The following is a 16,341-nucleotide window of genomic DNA, read 5'->3' as shown; positions in this document are numbered from 1 at the left end:
ATAACATCAGTTATGGAACGCCATGAATTTAGTCTAGTAAGGGGAGGTAACTGCTGAAGGGCCAGGTATGATTTCACGTCGTGAACGAGAGTGCTTCATTGAACCGGTGAAGAAACAGTATATTATCCATTGAATACTTACTCAATGGAATATTTTAAATAGCGTGTGATTTTCAGGTCTGCCGGACCCAATGAGCACGGTGTATAAGAGGGCCACAATGGAACTCGTCGACTCGGTAGTGTTCAAGGAATCATCCTCAGGTTTTAATAGAGACGATCGAAAGAAGATAGTGACACCTTCATTAAATCGTGTTTGGCCAAATAAAACACAATTGTATCCGTTTTTTCTCAACTATCTTGAAACCACACAACCGCACTAGACATAGTGTTCCACTAGGCAACAGTTAAGTGAGTGAGTGAGTTGGGTTTAACGGCGCTTTGAACAGTGTTCTGGCTATATCACATCGTGTCAGCTTAATGTGGGAGGAAAGCCCGAAGTGATGCAGGTCTCAGACATTTACTACTTTGGTGAAACCCACGAGTATGGGCATGGTGCTGGCAAACGTAGAAACCTAATCGGGGCGAACCGAGATTCGAACCCACAATCATAGGTTCCTGGCGTGCCTAAGGGACGGAACTCTGCACAGCGACTGGGCAACCCTTGCCCCCACAGTTATGTAATAGATATATTAATTCGAAATATTTTTAGATATGCAAGTCTATAATAGTGTGTAAGTCTAGATTACTAAATAATGAAGAAAGTCTCTGGGCTCCTTTTTTAATTACATTTTTATTAAGATATTTTAACAACTGGGTTTTTTTTCTGTAAAATTTGTTCATTTCAGAGACGAGATGTTAGTCTAGGCTACTATCTGCCCCTTCAACAGGCTAATACTAATCGCATAGCAAAATCTATAGTTTGCATATTGTAGGAGTCTGGGGAATTAGGGTGCATTTCGAAGTATATGAATAATATGTTTCTTGTTCATGTGAAGTTTTGAAATGTCTTCATTATCATTTGTGAGTGAGTATGTTTTTAACAATATTCTATCCATAGCATGGTGGCAAATGAACCTTTTAAACCACAAGGCTACCCCGGCCTTCTTTTTTACTAAATCTGCAAACAATAACCTACTAATCCGTCGTCTAAACCAACTGCACAGATCGATACTCATGATGTCAATCACTGGGTTGTCTGGTTCAGACTCAATTATTTACCGACCGCCGTCATACAGCTGGAATATCTCGGAGTGCCGCGTTAAACAAACAAATGGTGGCAAACAAACAAAGGGACAACTTGTTCTTATTGTTGATAAAATCTAGAAAATATGATTTAAACTAATACTTTTTGCCTTGGAGACTTTTGCAAGTCTAGACTGTCCTGTGCAACGTTTACTGCAGTCCTGTCCCGATAGGCACTGCATTGTCTGACACTTTACCACTCTCCTACCCAGAGTTCCATGCGGCCGGCAGCCAGCTAGCATAGTACCTCTGCCACAGGCCAGCGCCATGTGACGATTCGTCACATCTTTCACAGTCCATTCAAGATATTGCATATGCTTTTCATCCGTTTCATGTTTGACAAGTCTACACATTTTCATAAGCAAATGTCATAGAATGGTTAACTTTCATTGAGAAAGTATGCAAATACGTAAAAATCTACTTGTTTTTGCGTAGTTATCCTATGTTTACATTGGTTGTACGGCTCCACGTGCTGTCATCGAAGCGCAACGGAGAGCTAGCGACACGGTCACTTTGATGCATAAATATATATTGTCATGCAACTCACTGTCGCAGTTGTAGTAGCATATCTATATAGTTATGCAAAACAATATGTAAAGCGCCCCCCAATACTTGCATTAGTCCGTTCTATACTGATTTCTGAAAAAGCGCGTTTGTTTACAAACAAGAGAAAAGTCCGGTCACGTGATATGCAAATTAGCCTGTGGCAGTGGTGTTATGCTGAGTCACCACTGCGACGGAGTGTGACACTTTACTTGAATATTTATGTCAAGTCCGTGAGTTTTTGACCCGATGAGTCGGTCGTGCCGCCGGCTCCCCTCAAACACAATGACCTGGGTTTAAAGCTCGATGTACCGTTGCATGCAGATGTTTCTAACTTGATGATGTTTGTGTATATATATGGTATTATGAGCGTGAGCGTCGGGTGACGTCAATAATGACCGTTATGTTATGTATTAATGCGCCACCGCGATCAAGAGAAAAGACAAAAAACGTCCATTCGATCCTAAAAAAGTTGCGATTTTAGGTGAGGTGAAATGGGGTTTAACGTCGCGTCCAAGATTATTGAACTTATATAGCGACGTGCATGTACGTGTGTGTGTTTGTGTGGCTGCTTGTACTAGTCCGGACTGATGCCGATTTATAGTGCTAGCTCACTGAGATACCATGCCGCAGTTTAACATGAATACCCCACTCAGACACAGATACTGACTCCGAGCCGACCAGTCCTTGTTTTAGCCCCTTAATGCCGAGCGCCAGACAGGGTAACAAGAAGTACCACCTTTTACGTCTTTTGGTATGACGCGGTCGGGGATCGAACCGCGGACCTTCCGCTCTCCGGGTGGACGCTCTACCCTTAGGCCACGTAGGCGGTCATTGCGATTTTAGGGTGTGTAAGAAACATATTATCGATCGTTAGATACGTTATCAAACAACTCGTGGTAAGAAAAATCTGACACACACTCGTGTAGTTATCTCTGTTTACTGTCAAAAACTGGCTTCTACTTGTGATATCACTTGGAGATAGTGCTACAATGAACTTTCATCGCAATGCTTTTCAGACCACTGTGACGTCATCGGTTATCATGACGTCACATCTCAAATATATCACGACTTGTTGATAAAAGTAAAAATATCCCCGGCAAGTCTTGGATAGTTGTAAGTTTTATCAAATCGTCGTAATATATCTGATATATTTGACACTAGGGTGAGATTCTCTTTACACATACATAGTCCGACTAAACGTACCTGCTTCATGTGAATCACAGTTAAATCGTTGGTTTGGAACAAAAAAATAAAGTGTCTCCCGCTTCACATTTTTTGTGAATGGAAAATATCAACGCCAGAGTATAGATTATTCGCCGAAACAGATTACATTGCTCACAAAAAGCAAAAGACCGGTGAATATTTTCTAAACGAAAACTGAAAATCTAAAAATATATCGAATTAAAATACCTAATACATAACTGTAGGGGAAAGGGTTACCCATTCGCTGTAGAGAGTTACGTCCCTTAGGCACGCCAGGATCCTATAATTGTGGGTTCGAATCCCGGTTCGCCCCGATTAGGTTTCTACGTTTGCCAGCACCATGCCCATACTCGTGGGTTTCACCAAAGTGGTAAATGTCTGAGACCTGCATCACTTCAGGCTTTGCTCCCACATTAAACTGACACGCTGTGATATAACCGGAACAAAATTCAAAGCGCCGTTAAACCCAACTCACTCACTCACTTAACTGTGGCCAAGTGGAACACTATGTCTAGTGCGGTTTCCTTTAACAATAGTTAAGAAAAAACGTAGTACCATAAAAGGACACATTAATAAATTTATAAACACGAGTTCGTACGCATAGCATTCGTATGAATGCTATGATGTGACCTCAACATGTTTACTGCCGGTCGTTTATAACGACAAAGTAGGCCTGTCTGAAGACCAGTAACCCGTCCGAGCCTTTGTCAAGCGGTGATTCATTTGCCCTGTGACGTCACACCGAGGGAAATCGCAATCCCAGCTGAGAACACGCCCAAAAATGTTTATTAATAGAAGTTGACAAATATGCGGGCATGCCACATCAGACTAAAGGGAGGTAACTATGATTGTATATATCACGGCTTGTTTAATTTAACTGACGATAGGTATGTACATGCAAGCTGTCCTTTTTTATATCAAAGACCTCAGAAAGTCAGGTATGGCTTAATACAGTGAGATATGCTGATCAGCTGCCAAATGACTACACAGAAGTTGTTTTTTTTTGTTTATTTTAATCAAACTTCATCAGGAAAGGGTAATTGAATTAACTCCCCAAAAAAACAAAACGACCCTCTTTAATAAAACAAAAGCCAGAAGACCGTGTTTTTAGTTCAAGCGCAAAGATGCTCGTTTCGGTTGCTGTGGTTTGTCCCCATGAAATTGCTTTGTGTTTAATCAGCGTTATTTCGAAAGGATTCAGATTTGAATTTGAATTACGTATCTATTATCTGGCTCGTTGGTCTAGTGGTATGATTCTCGCTTCGGGTGCGAGAGGTCCCGGGTTCGACTCCCGGACGAGCCCAATTTTTTGGCAAAAACATTTGCAGTTGAAATGCTTCTCCTGTCAGTCCCAAGAGATGGAAGAAGCATCAGCTTGGAATCTCTCGGCGATGCTTGTTTGTCTTAAAGCATCCTTTGCCAACTGATTACAGTAGAAATGTACACTTTATAAATGTCTTTTATATTTGTTTAACACTGAGAAGTAAACCTTGCGTTCATGGAAACAATTTTGCAATTGATTTGTAGGTCATGGGGACGTGGTTTGTTTTTCGTAGGAGAAAAGTGAGTAAATGAGTTGACGGCGAATGTTAAAAACGGATTTGATTAAGTTACTTCATAACCAAGTCCATTCTTTGCGTTTTGTCAGGCTCGCAAGCCTTAAGATGTGCCTAAATGTTTCTTGAGTTTGTCCACCTATGAACTACTGTATTGCATTGAAGTAAATGCACGATGCATGTTCATTACATAAGGGGAAATTAATTAATAATAAATTGTATAGAGAGATTTATTTTGAGCATTGCCAAAGTGTTTAGATGATGGTTATTCCAAGCATGTGGATGAAGGTAAAGTGTTTCAATTGATTAAATGAAGAAGAAATGAGGTCAGATGATATGTAGAGACTGCGATAGATCGTCGGAGAGCTTGGTGTTGGAGAGCGGCTCGTTGGTCTAGTGGTATGATTCTCGCTTCGGGTGCGAGAGGTCCCGGGTGCGAGAGGTCCCGGGTTCGACTCCCGGACGAGCCCAAACTTTTGGCAAAAGCATTTTGTAGCTGAAATGCTTCTCCTGTCAGTCCCAAGAGATGGAAGAAGCATCAGCTTGGAATCTCTCGGCGATGATTCTTTGTACTTAAGCATATTTTGTCAACTGATTACTTTGGAAATGTACACTATGTCTTTTGCATCTTTTTATCACTGAGAAGTAAACCTTGCGTTCATGGAAAGAGCTTAGCAATTAATTGGAAGGTCTTGGGACGTGGTTTATTTTTTGCAGCAGAAAAGTGAGTAAATGAGTTGACTGCGAATGTTAAAAACGGATTTGATTAAGTTACTTCATAACGAAGTCCATTCTTAAAGTTTTGTCAGGCTCGCAAGCCTTAAGATGTGCCTAAATGTTTCTTGAGTTTGGCCTTCCATGAACTACTGTATTGCATTGAAGTAAATGCACGATGCATGTTCATTACATAAGGGGAAATTAATTAATAATAAATTGTATCGAGAGATTTATTTTGAGCATTGCCAAAGTGTTTAGATGATGGTTATTCCAAGCATGTGGATGAAGGTAAAGTGTTTCAATTGATTAAATGAAGAAGAAATGAGGTCAGATGATATGTAGAGACTGAAATAGAACGTCGAAGAGCTTGGTGTTGGAGAGCGGCTCGTTGGTCTAGTGGTATGATTCTCGCTTCGGGTGCGAGAGGTCCCGGGTTCGACTCCCGGACGAGCCCAACCTTTTGGCAAAAGCATTTTGTAGCTGAAATGCTTCTCCTGTCAGTCCCAAGAGATGGAAGAAGCTTCAGCTAGGAATCTCTCGGCGATGATTCTTTGTACTTAAGCATATTTTGTCAACTGATTACTTTGGAAATGTACACTATGTCTTTTGCATCTTTTTATCACTGAGAAGTAAACCTTGCGTTCATGAAAACAACTTAGCAATTGATTTGAAGGTCTTGGGACGTGGTTTGCTTTTTGAAACAGAAATGGGGGTTGAAGGCGAATGTTAAAAACGGATTTGAATAAGTTACATCATAACCCAAGCCCATTCTTTGCGTTTTGCCAGTTCTCTTGTGCAATGAAGTGAGGCTCCCAAGCCTTAAGGTGTGCCTAAATGTTGCTTGATGTTTTCCTCTGTGAAATAATGTATTGTAGTAAGATGCATAGTGTAGCTTTGCTTACATAAGAGAGCGATTGATTAATAATGAAATGTACAGAGAGAGTGATTTGTAGCACTACCAAAGTGTTTAGATGATGGGTATTCCAAGTATGCGGATGAAGGTAAAGTGTTTCAATTGATTAAATGAAGAAGAAATGAGGTCAGATGATATGCTGAGACTGCGATAGAACGTCGAAGAGCTTTTGGAGAGCGGCTCGTTGGTCTAGTGGTATGATTCTCGCTTCGGGTGCGAGAGGTCCCGGGTTCGACTCCCGGACGAGCCCAAACTTTTGGCAAAAGCATTTTGTAGCTGAAATGCTTCTCCTGTCAGTCCCAAGAGATGGAAGAAGCATCAGCTTGGAATCTCTCGGCGATGATTCTTTGTACTTAAGCATATTTTGTCAACTGATTACTTTGGAAATGTACACTATGTCTTTTGCATCTTTTTATCACTGAGAAGTAAACCTTGCGTTCATGGAAAGAGCTTAGCAATTAATTGGAAGGTCTTGGGACGTGGTTTATTTTTTGCAGCAGAAAAGTGAGTAAATGAGTTGACGGCGAATGTTAAAAACGGATTTGATTAAGTTACTTCATAACGAAGTCCATTCTTTACGTTTTGTCAGGCTCGCAAGCCTTAAGATGTGCCTAAATGTTTCTTGAGTTTGGCCTTCTATGAACTACTGTATTGCATTGAAGTAAATGCACGATGCATGTTCATTACATAAGGGGAAATTAATTAATAATAAATTGTATAGAGAGATTTATTTTGAGCATTGCCAAAGTGTTTAGATGATGGTTATTCCAAGCATGTGGATGAAGGTAAAGTGTTTCAATTGATTAAATGAAGAAGAAATGAGGTCAGATGATATGTAGAGACTGCGATAGAACGTCGAAGAGCTTGGTGTTGGAGAGTGGCTCGTTGGTCTAGTGGTATGATTCTCGCTTCGGGTGCGAGAGGTCCCGGGTTCGACTCCCGGACGAGCCCAATTTTTTGGCAAAAACATTTGCAGTTGAAATGCTTCTCCTGTCAGTCCCAAGAGATGGAAGAAGCATCAGCTTGGAATCTCTCGACGATGCTTGTTTGTCTTAAAGCATCCTTTGCCAACTGATTACAGTAGAAATGTACCCTTTATAAATGTCTTTTATATTTGTTTAACACTGAGAAGTAAACCTTGCGTTCATGGAAACAATTTTGCAATTGATTTGTAGGTCATGGGGACGTGGTTTGTTTTTCGTAGGAGAAAAGTGAGTAAATGAGTTGACGGCGAATGTTAAAAACGGATTTGATTAAGTTACTTCATAACCAAGTCCATTCTTTGCGTTTTGATAGGCTCGCAAGCCTTAAGATGTGCCTAAATGTTTCTTGAGTTTGTCCACCTATGAACTACTGTATTGCATTGAAGTAAATGCACGATGCATGTTCATTACATAAGGGGAAATTAATTAATAATAAATTGTATAGAGAGATTTATTTTGAGCATTGCCAAAGTGTTTAGATGATGGTTATTCCAAGCATGTGGATGAAGGTAAAGTGTTTCAATTGATTAAATGAAGAAGAAATGAGGTCAGATGATATGTAGAGACTGCGATAGAACGTCGGAGAGCTTGGTGTTGGAGAGCGGCTCGTTGGTCTAGTGGTATGATTCTCGCTTCGGGTGCGAGAGGTCCCGGGTTCGACTCCCGGACGAGCCCAAACTTTTGGCAAAAGCATTTTGTAGCTGAAATGCTTCTCCTGTCAGTCCCAAGAGATGGAAGATGCTTCAGCTAGGAATCTGTCGGCGATGATTCTTTGTACTTAAGCATATTTTGTCAACTGATTACTTTGGAAATGTACACTATGTCTTTTGCATCTTTTTATCACTGAGAAGTAAACCTTGCGTTCATGAAAACAACTTAGCAATTGATTTGAAGGTCTTGGGACGTGGTTTGCTTTTTGAAACAGAAATGGGGGTTGAAGGCGAATGTTAAAAACGGATTTGAATAAGTTACATCATAACCCAAGCCCATTCTTTGCGTTTTGCCAGTTCTCTTGTGCAATGAAGTGAGGCTCCCAAGCCTTAAGGTGTGCCTAAATGTTGCTTGATGTTTTCCTCTGTGAAATAATGTATTGTAGTAAGATGCATAGTGTAGCTTTGCTTACATAAGAGAGCGATTGATTAATAATGAAATGTACAGAGAGAGTGATTTGTAGCACTACCAAAGTGTTTAGATGATGGGTATTCCAAGTATGCGGATGAAGGTAAAGTGTTTCAATTGATTAAATGAAGAAGAAATGAGGTCAGATGATATGCTGAGACTGCGATAGAACGTCGAAGAGCTTTTGGAGAGCGGCTCGTTGGTCTAGTGGTATGATTCTCGCTTCGGGTGCGAGAGGTCCCGGGTTCGACTCCCGGACGAGCCCAAACTTTTGGCAAAAGCATTTTGTAGCTGAAATGCTTCTCCTGTCAGTCCCAAGAGATGGAAGAAGCATCAGCTTGGAATCTCTCGGCGATGATTCTTTGTACTTAAGCATATTTTGTCAACTGATTACTTTGGAAATGTACACTATGTCTTTTGCATCTTTTTATCACTGAGAAGTAAACCTTGCGTTCATGGAAAGAGCTTAGCAATTAATTGGAAGGTCTTGGGACGTGGTTTATTTTTTGCAGCAGAAAAGTGAGTAAATGAGTTGACGGCGAATGTTAAAAACGGATTTGATTAAGTTACTTCATAACGAAGTCCATTCTTTACGTTTTGTCAGGCTCGCAAGCCTTAAGATGTGCCTAAATGTTTCTTGAGTTTGGCCTTCTATGAACTACTGTATTGCATTGAAGTAAATGCACGATGCATGTTCATTACATAAGGGGAAATTAATTAATAATAAATTGTATAGAGAGATTTATTTTGAGCATTGCCAAAGTGTTTAGATGATGGTTATTCCAAGCATGTGGATGAAGGTAAAGTGTTTCAATTGATTAAATGAAGAAGAAATGAGGTCAGATGATATGTAGAGACTGCGATAGAACGTCGAAGAGCTTGGTGTTGGAGAGCGGCTCGTTGGTCTAGTAGTATGATTCTCGCTTCGGGTGCGAGAGGTCCCGGGTTCGACTCCCGGACGAGCCCAATATTTTGGCAAAAACATTTGCAGTTGAAATGCTTCTCCTGTCAGTCCCAAGAGATGGAAGAAGCATCAGCTTGGAATCTCTCGACGATGCTTGTTTGTCTTAAAGCATCCTTTGCCAACTGATTACAGTAGAAATGTACACTTTATAAATGTCTTTTATATTTGTTTAACACTGAGAAGTAAACCTTGCGTTCATTGAAACAATTTTGCAATTGATTTGTAGGTCATGGGGACGTGGTTTGTTTTTCGTAGGAGAAAAGTGAGTAAATGAGTTGACGGCGAATGTTAAAAACGGATTTGATTAAGTTACTTCATAACCAAGTCCATTCTTTGCGTTTTGATAGGCTCGCAAGCCTTAAGATGTGCCTAAATGTTTCTTGAGTTTGGCCTTCCATGAACTACTGTATTGCATTGAAGTAAATGCACGATGCATGTTCATTACATAAGGGGAAATTAATTAATAATAAATTGTATAGAGAGATTTATTTTGAGCACTGCCAAAGTGTTTAGATGATGGTTATTCCAAGCATGTGGATGAAGGTAAAGTGTTTCAATTGATTAAATGAAGAAGAAATGAGGTCAGATGATATGTAGAGACTGCGATAGAACGTCGAAGAGCTTGGTGTTGGAGAGCGGCTCGTTGGTCTAGTGGTATGATTCTCGCTTCGGGTGCGAGAGGTCCCGGGTTCGACTCCCGGACGAGCCCAACCTTTTGGCAAAAGCATTTTGTAGCTGAAATGCTTCTCCTGTCAGTCCCAAGAGATGGAAGAAGCTTCAGCTAGGAATCTCTCGGCGATGATTCTTTGTACTTAAGCATCTTTTGTCAACTGATTACTTTGGAAATGTACACTATGTCTTTTGCATCTTTTTATCACTGAGAAGTAAACCTTGCGTTCATGAAAACAACTTAGCAATTGATTTGAAGGTCTTGGGACGTGGTTTGTTTTTTGAAACAGAAATGGGGGTTGACGGCGAATGTTAAAAACGGATTTGAATAAGTTACATCATAACCCAAGCCCATTCTTTGCGTTTTGCCAGTTCTCTCGTGCAATGAAGTGAGGCTCCCAAGCCTTAAGGTGTGCCTAAATGTTGCTTGATGTTTTCCTCTGTGAAATAATGTATTGTGGTAAGATGCATAGTGTAGCTTTGCTTACATAAGAGAGCGATTGATTAATAATGAAATGTACAGAGAGAGTGATTTGTAGCACTACCAAAGTGTTTAGATGATGGGTATCCCAAGTATGCGGATGAAGGTAAAGTGTTTCAATTGATTAAATGAAGAAGAAATGAGGTCAGATGATATGCTGAGACTGCGATAGAACGTCGAAGAGCTTTTGGAGAGCGGCTCGTTGGTCTAGTGGTATGATTCTCGCTTCGGGTGCGAGAGGTCCCGGGTTCGACTCCCGGACGAGCCCAAACTTTTGGCAAAAGCATTTTGTAGCTGAAATGCTTCTCCTGTCAGTCCCAAGAGATGGAAGAAGCATCAGCTTGGAATCTCTCGGCGATGATTCTTTGTACTTAAGCATATTTTGTCAACTGATTACTTTGGAAATGTACACTATGTCTTTTGCATCTTTTTATCACTGAGAAGTAAACCTTGCGTTCATGGAAAGAGCTTAGCAATTAATTGGAAGGTCTTGGGACGTTGTTTATTTTTTGCAGCAGTAAAGTGAGTAAATGAGTTGACGGCGAATGTTAAAAACGGATTTGATTAAGTTACTTCATAACGAAGTCCATTCTTTACGTTTTGTCAGGCTCGCAAGCCTTAAGATGTGCCTAAATGTTTCTTGAGTTTGGCCTTCTATGAACTACTGTATTGCATTGAAGTAAATGCACGATGCATGTTCATTACATAAGGGGAAATTAATTAATAATATATTGTATAGAGAGATTTATTTTGAGCATCCCAAAGTGTTTAGATGATGGTTATTCCAAGCATGTGAATGAAAAGTAAAGTGTTTCAATTGATTTAATGAAGAAGAAATGAGGTCAGATGATATTTTGTGACTGAGATAGAACGCCGAAGAGCTTGGTATTGGAGAGCGGCTCGTTGGTCTAGTGGTATGATTCTCGCTTCGGGTGCGAGAGGTCCCGGGTTCGACTCCCGGACGAGCCCAACCTTTTGGCAAAAGCATTTTGTAGCTGAAATGCTTCTCCTGTCAGTCCCAAGAGATGGAAGGAGCATCAGCTTTGAATCTTTCTGCGATGATTCTTTGTACTTAAGCATATTTTGTCAACTGATTACTTTGGAAATGTACACTATGTCTTTTGCATCTTTTTATCACTGAGAAGTAAACCTTGCGTTCATGGAAAGAGCTTAGCAATTAATTGGAAGGTCTTGGGACGTGGTTTATTTTTTGCAGCAGAAAAGTGAGTAAATGAGTTGACGGCGAATGTTAAAAACGGATTTGATTAAGTTACTTCATAACGAAGTCCATTCTTTACGTTTTGTCAGGCTCGCAAGCCTTAAGATGTGCCTAAATGTTTCTTGAGTTTGTCCTTCTATGAACTACTGTATTGCATTGAAGTAAATGCACGATGCATGTTCATTACATAAGGGGAAATTAATTAATAATAAATTGTATAGAGAGATTTATTTTGAGCATTGCCAAAGTGTTTAGATGATGGTTATTCCAAGCATGTGGATGAAGGTAAAGTGTTTCAATTGATTAAATGAAGAAGAAATGAGGTCAGATGATATGTAGAGACTGCGATAGAACGTCGAAGAGCTTGGTGTTGGAGAGCGGCTCGTTGGTCTAGTAGTATGATTCTTGCTTCGGGTGCGAGAGGTCCCGGGTTCGACTCCCGGACGAGCCCAATATTTTGGCAAAAACATTCGCAGTTGAAATGCTTCTCCTGTCAGTCCCAAGAGATGGAAGAAGCATCAGCTTGGAATCTCTCGACGATGCTTGTTTGTCTTAAAGCATCCTTTGCCAACTGATTACAGTAGAAATGTACACTTTATAAATGTCTTTTATATTTGTTTAACACTGAGAAGTAAACCTTGCGTTCATGGAAACAATTTTGCAATTGATTTGTAGGTCATGGGGACGTGGTTTGTTTTTCGTAGGAGAAAAGTGAGTAAATGAGTTGACGGCGAATGTTAAAAACGGATTTGATTAAGTTACTTCATAACCAAGTCCATTCTTTGCGTTTTGATAGGCTCGCAAGCCTTAAGATGTGCCTAAATGTTTCTTGAGTTTGGCCTTCCATGAACTACTGTATTGCATTGAAGTAAATGCACGATGCATGTTCATTACATAAGGGGAAATTAATTAATAATAAATTGTATAGAGAGATTTATTTTGAGCATTGCCAAAGTGTTTAGATGATGGTTATTCCAAGCATGTGAATGAAGGTAAAGTGTTTCAATTGATTAAATGAAGAAGAAATGAGGTCAGATGATATGTAGAGACTGCGATAGAACGTCGAAGAGCTTGGTGTTGGAGAGCGGCTCGTTGGTCTAGTGGTATGATTCTCGCTTCGGGTGCGAGAGGTCCCGGGTTCGACTCCCGGACGAGCCCAACCTTTTGGCAAAAGCATTTTGTAGCTGAAATGCTTCTCCTGTCAGTCCCAAGAGATGGAAGAAGCTTCAGCTAGGAATCTCTCGGCGATGATTCTTTGTACTTAAGCATCTTTTGTCAACTGATTACTTTGGAAATGTACACTATGTCTTTTGCATCTTTTTATCACTGAGAAGTAAACCTTGCGTTCATGAAAACAACTTAGCAATTGATTTGAAGGTCTTGGGACGTGGTTTGTTTTTTGAAAGAGAAATGGGGGTTGAAGGCGAATGTTAAAAACGGATTTGAATAAGTTACATCATAACCCAAGCCCATTCTTTGCGTTTTGCCAGTTCTCTTGTGCAATGAAGTGAGGCTCCCAAGCCTTAAGGTGTGCCTAAATGTTGTTTGATGTTTTCCTCTGTGAAATAATGTATTGTGGTAAGATGCATAGTGTAGCTTTGCTTACATAAGAGAGCGATTGATTAATAATGAAATGTACAGAGAGAGTGATTTGTAGCACTACCAAAGTGTTTAGATGATGGGTATCCCAAGTATGCGGATGAAGGTAAAGTGTTTCAATTGATTAAATGAAGAAGAAATGAGGTCAGATGATATGCTGAGACTGCGATAGAACGTCGAAGAGCTTTTGGAGAGCGGCTCGTTGGTCTAGTGGTATGATTCTCGCTTCGGGTGCGAGAGGTCCCGGGTTCGACTCCCGGACGAGCCCAAACTTTTGGCAAAAGCATTTTGTAGCTGAAATGCTTCTCCTGTCAGTCCCAAGAGATGGAAGAAGCATCAGCTTGGAATCTCTCGGCGATGATTCTTTGTACTTAAGCATATTTTGTCAACTGATTACTTTGGAAATGTACACTATGTCTTTTGCATCTTTTTATCACTGAGAAGTAAACCTTGCGTTCATGGAAAGAGCTTAGCAATTAATTGGAAGGTCTTGGGACGTGGTTTATTTTTTTCAGCAGTAAAGTGAGTAAATGAGTTGACAGCGAATGTTAAAAACGGATTTGATTAAGTTACTTCATAACGAAGTCCATTCTTTACGTTTTGTCAGGCTCGCAAGCCTTAAGATGTGCCTAAATGTTTCTTGAGTTTGGCCTTCTATGAACTACTGTATTGCATTGAAGTAAATGCACGATGCATGTTCATTACATAAGGGGAAATTAATCGTAGATTAAACGAGACTTACCTGTAAGTTGAAGGTTGATATAGATTATATGAAATAATCACAAGTAGGAGGGATCACGTGAGATAGCGAGAGCGAACCAGGCGTCAGACTTTAAAGCGTTTGAAACCCTGTAAATAGCAGGGTGGGTAACTGTATAAGTTCGGGAGGGCACGTGATCCCTCCTACTTGTGATTATTTCATATAATCTATATCAACCTTCAACTTACAGGTAAGTCTCGTTTAATCTACGATTATATTTCAACCAATCACGACGTAGATCGTGATCACGTGAGATGTTTAAAGCACAGGTGTTTCAAACAAAGAACAAATGCTGAATATAAGCTGACAGCTAGTTTAATTATAATATGCAAATATGAACAAATGAAACGTCCAAATTGGCAATCTCAAACAACCACTTGCCAGTCTATGTACTTCTACTTCCAAGTCCTTGGAATGTGACGAGTCTCCATGATTATATGTTTAATAGTTCAGCTGTTGTCGAGGATGGCCAATGCGAACGTATTGTCAGTCACTGGTTTGTTGTAGAACTTGGAGAAAGTCGCAGAACTACTCCACCCTGCCGTTTTCAGTATAGTCTGAAGCGGCACAGAATGTCGTAACGCGGCACTAGTCGACGCCATTCTTGTACTGTGTGGCGTGAACGTATTCATGTCTATGCCACTCAACTGAAGCACCTGCTTGATCCAGCGTGACACGGTATCTTTACTTACAGCCTTATGCGGCTGTGTGTAGCTAATGAATAGCTGATTCTCACCGTTCCGCATGGGAGCTGTTCTGACAAGGTATTCCTGTAATACCCTAACGATACACAGACTACTGTTCGGCGTGTATGCCGGCAGAGTGATCTCCGCCTGATGCGACCCAGGTCTCGACTGTTTGATCAGGCTACCAACTCTGAACTTACAACAACTACTGAACAAGCTAATATCTCTAACATCTAATAGTTGAACAGTTTGCAGTCTCTGCCCTGACAATAGCGCAATCAAAGTCACAGTTTTAAGTGTCAAATCTTTCAACGACAGTTCCTTCAAAGGCATCAATGTTTTAAGATAACCTAGAACAACACTGGTATCCCACGTCACTGAGTTTCTGGGAAGTGAGGGGCGAGTCTGAAAAACTCCCTTCATGAAGCGGTTAATGAGAGGATGAGATCCAATGGTGACGTTATCTGCTGATATAACACAGGACAGAGCGGATCTGGCTGTGTTAAGTGCACTGTAACCAAGGTTGTGTAACTCATAGAGTTCCGTCAGAAAATCTAACACCTCGGTCACAGATGGACACAGCGTATCAATTTCCCTTTGATTACAAAACGCAACCCATCTCTTGATGTATGTGGAGTACTGGTCTCTAGTGGATTTGCGCCAGGATTGGAGGATAACACTGGCAGCTCTGTCCGAAACTCCTCTCCGTGTAAGAGATAGCCTGATAAGGGAAACACTGCAAGTTTCATTCTGTCGAGAGAGTGTCTCGCCTCCTTGTTGTGTGGAAGGCGTAGGATCTGAGAGACTGGTGGTAGTATGACTGGTGGATGGATGAGGAGTCTGAGGAGTCTGGAGAACCATGGTTGTGTGGGCCACACTGGGGCCACTAGTAGTCCTCTGGCTTGGTCTTCTTCCACTTTCTTTATCACTGCATTCAGGATGCTGAAAGGCGGGAAAGCGTAGAAGTGAGTATTCCATGCAAACGTAAAAGAGTCAATGGCACATGCATCTGGGTCTGGCTTCCAAGAAGCATATTTTTCAAGTCTAGTATTAAGTCTTGAGGCAAACAAATCTATGTCAGGTTTCCCAAATACCCTACATATTTCACTGAACACTTCATCAACGATGTACCACTCAGTATTGTCTTTCATTATTCTAGATTCTCGATCCGCAATCACATTGTCTTTACCCGGAACATGGCACGCACTTAACCACAAGTCTCGCTGCAGACCCCATAGCCAAGTGTCTCTTGCGAGGCTGTCAAGTGGTGGTTTCTTACCACCCATGTTGTTGATATAACTGACGGCCGTGGTATTGTCAATCATTAGTTTCACATGACAGCTGGATTCTAGGGAACAGAATGTCCGCAGTGTCAAGAAGGCCGCAAGTAACTCAAGGTAGTTTATATGTTTAACGGTTTCATCACGTGACCACCGGCCGCCGGTGGACTGTTTCCCGCGGGCCCCACCCCACCCGGTGTCTGACGCGTCTGAGGTCAGGGTAATTACCGGAGGTGCGACACTTATCGGCTTGCTACTTGTACACACATTATCTACCCACCATTGTAGATCAGCCGTTTGATCTGTGGTGACTTCTAATACCTTGTCAAAATTGCCTTTCGCGTTTCGAAGAGCGTGTGACTTGCCGTTGTCAAGGCGACGGAAGTTAAGGGGGCCTAATCGAAC

General features: G+C 41.0%; 14 non-coding genes across 14 annotated transcripts; all 14 read left to right on the top strand.

Annotated features, from left to right (window-relative positions):
• Window positions 1-4,221: 4,221 nt before the first annotated feature.
• On the top strand, window positions 4,222-4,293 carry Trnap-cgg. Its single transcript has one exon. It is a non-coding gene; the product is annotated as a tRNA-Pro (tRNA).
• Window positions 4,294-4,928: 635 nt separating this feature from the next.
• On the top strand, window positions 4,929-5,016 carry Trnap-cgg. Its single transcript is given in 2 exon segments — window positions 4,929-4,964; window positions 4,981-5,016. It is a non-coding gene; the product is annotated as a tRNA-Pro (tRNA).
• Window positions 5,017-5,645: 629 nt separating this feature from the next.
• Window positions 5,646-5,717, top strand: Trnap-cgg. Its single transcript has one exon. It is a non-coding gene; the product is annotated as a tRNA-Pro (tRNA).
• Window positions 5,718-6,354: 637 nt separating this feature from the next.
• Window positions 6,355-6,426, top strand: Trnap-cgg. Its single transcript has one exon. It is a non-coding gene; the product is annotated as a tRNA-Pro (tRNA).
• Window positions 6,427-7,055: 629 nt separating this feature from the next.
• Window positions 7,056-7,127, top strand: Trnap-cgg. The gene has a single exon. It is a non-coding gene; the product is annotated as a tRNA-Pro (tRNA).
• A 635-nt stretch (window positions 7,128-7,762) lies between these two features.
• Window positions 7,763-7,834, top strand: Trnap-cgg. The gene has a single exon. It is a non-coding gene; the product is annotated as a tRNA-Pro (tRNA).
• A 637-nt stretch (window positions 7,835-8,471) lies between these two features.
• Window positions 8,472-8,543, top strand: Trnap-cgg. The gene has a single exon. It is a non-coding gene; the product is annotated as a tRNA-Pro (tRNA).
• A 629-nt stretch (window positions 8,544-9,172) lies between these two features.
• Trnap-cgg lies at window positions 9,173-9,244 on the top strand. Its single transcript has one exon. It is a non-coding gene; the product is annotated as a tRNA-Pro (tRNA).
• Window positions 9,245-9,879: 635 nt separating this feature from the next.
• Trnap-cgg lies at window positions 9,880-9,951 on the top strand. Its single transcript has one exon. It is a non-coding gene; the product is annotated as a tRNA-Pro (tRNA).
• A 637-nt stretch (window positions 9,952-10,588) lies between these two features.
• Trnap-cgg lies at window positions 10,589-10,660 on the top strand. The gene has a single exon. It is a non-coding gene; the product is annotated as a tRNA-Pro (tRNA).
• A 629-nt stretch (window positions 10,661-11,289) lies between these two features.
• On the top strand, window positions 11,290-11,361 carry Trnap-cgg. The gene has a single exon. It is a non-coding gene; the product is annotated as a tRNA-Pro (tRNA).
• A 629-nt stretch (window positions 11,362-11,990) lies between these two features.
• On the top strand, window positions 11,991-12,062 carry Trnap-cgg. The gene has a single exon. It is a non-coding gene; the product is annotated as a tRNA-Pro (tRNA).
• Window positions 12,063-12,697: 635 nt separating this feature from the next.
• Trnap-cgg lies at window positions 12,698-12,769 on the top strand. Its single transcript has one exon. It is a non-coding gene; the product is annotated as a tRNA-Pro (tRNA).
• A 637-nt stretch (window positions 12,770-13,406) lies between these two features.
• On the top strand, window positions 13,407-13,478 carry Trnap-cgg. The gene has a single exon. It is a non-coding gene; the product is annotated as a tRNA-Pro (tRNA).
• Window positions 13,479-16,341: the final 2,863 nt, after the last annotated feature.

This window comes from Haliotis rufescens, unplaced genomic scaffold (genome assembly GCF_023055435.1).
Source record: "Haliotis rufescens isolate VD_foot unplaced genomic scaffold, xgHalRufe1.0.p SCAF_10, whole genome shotgun sequence".
Taxonomy (NCBI): domain Eukaryota; kingdom Metazoa; phylum Mollusca; class Gastropoda; order Lepetellida; family Haliotidae; genus Haliotis; species Haliotis rufescens.
This window is presented reverse-complemented; position numbering and strand designations above follow the sequence as displayed.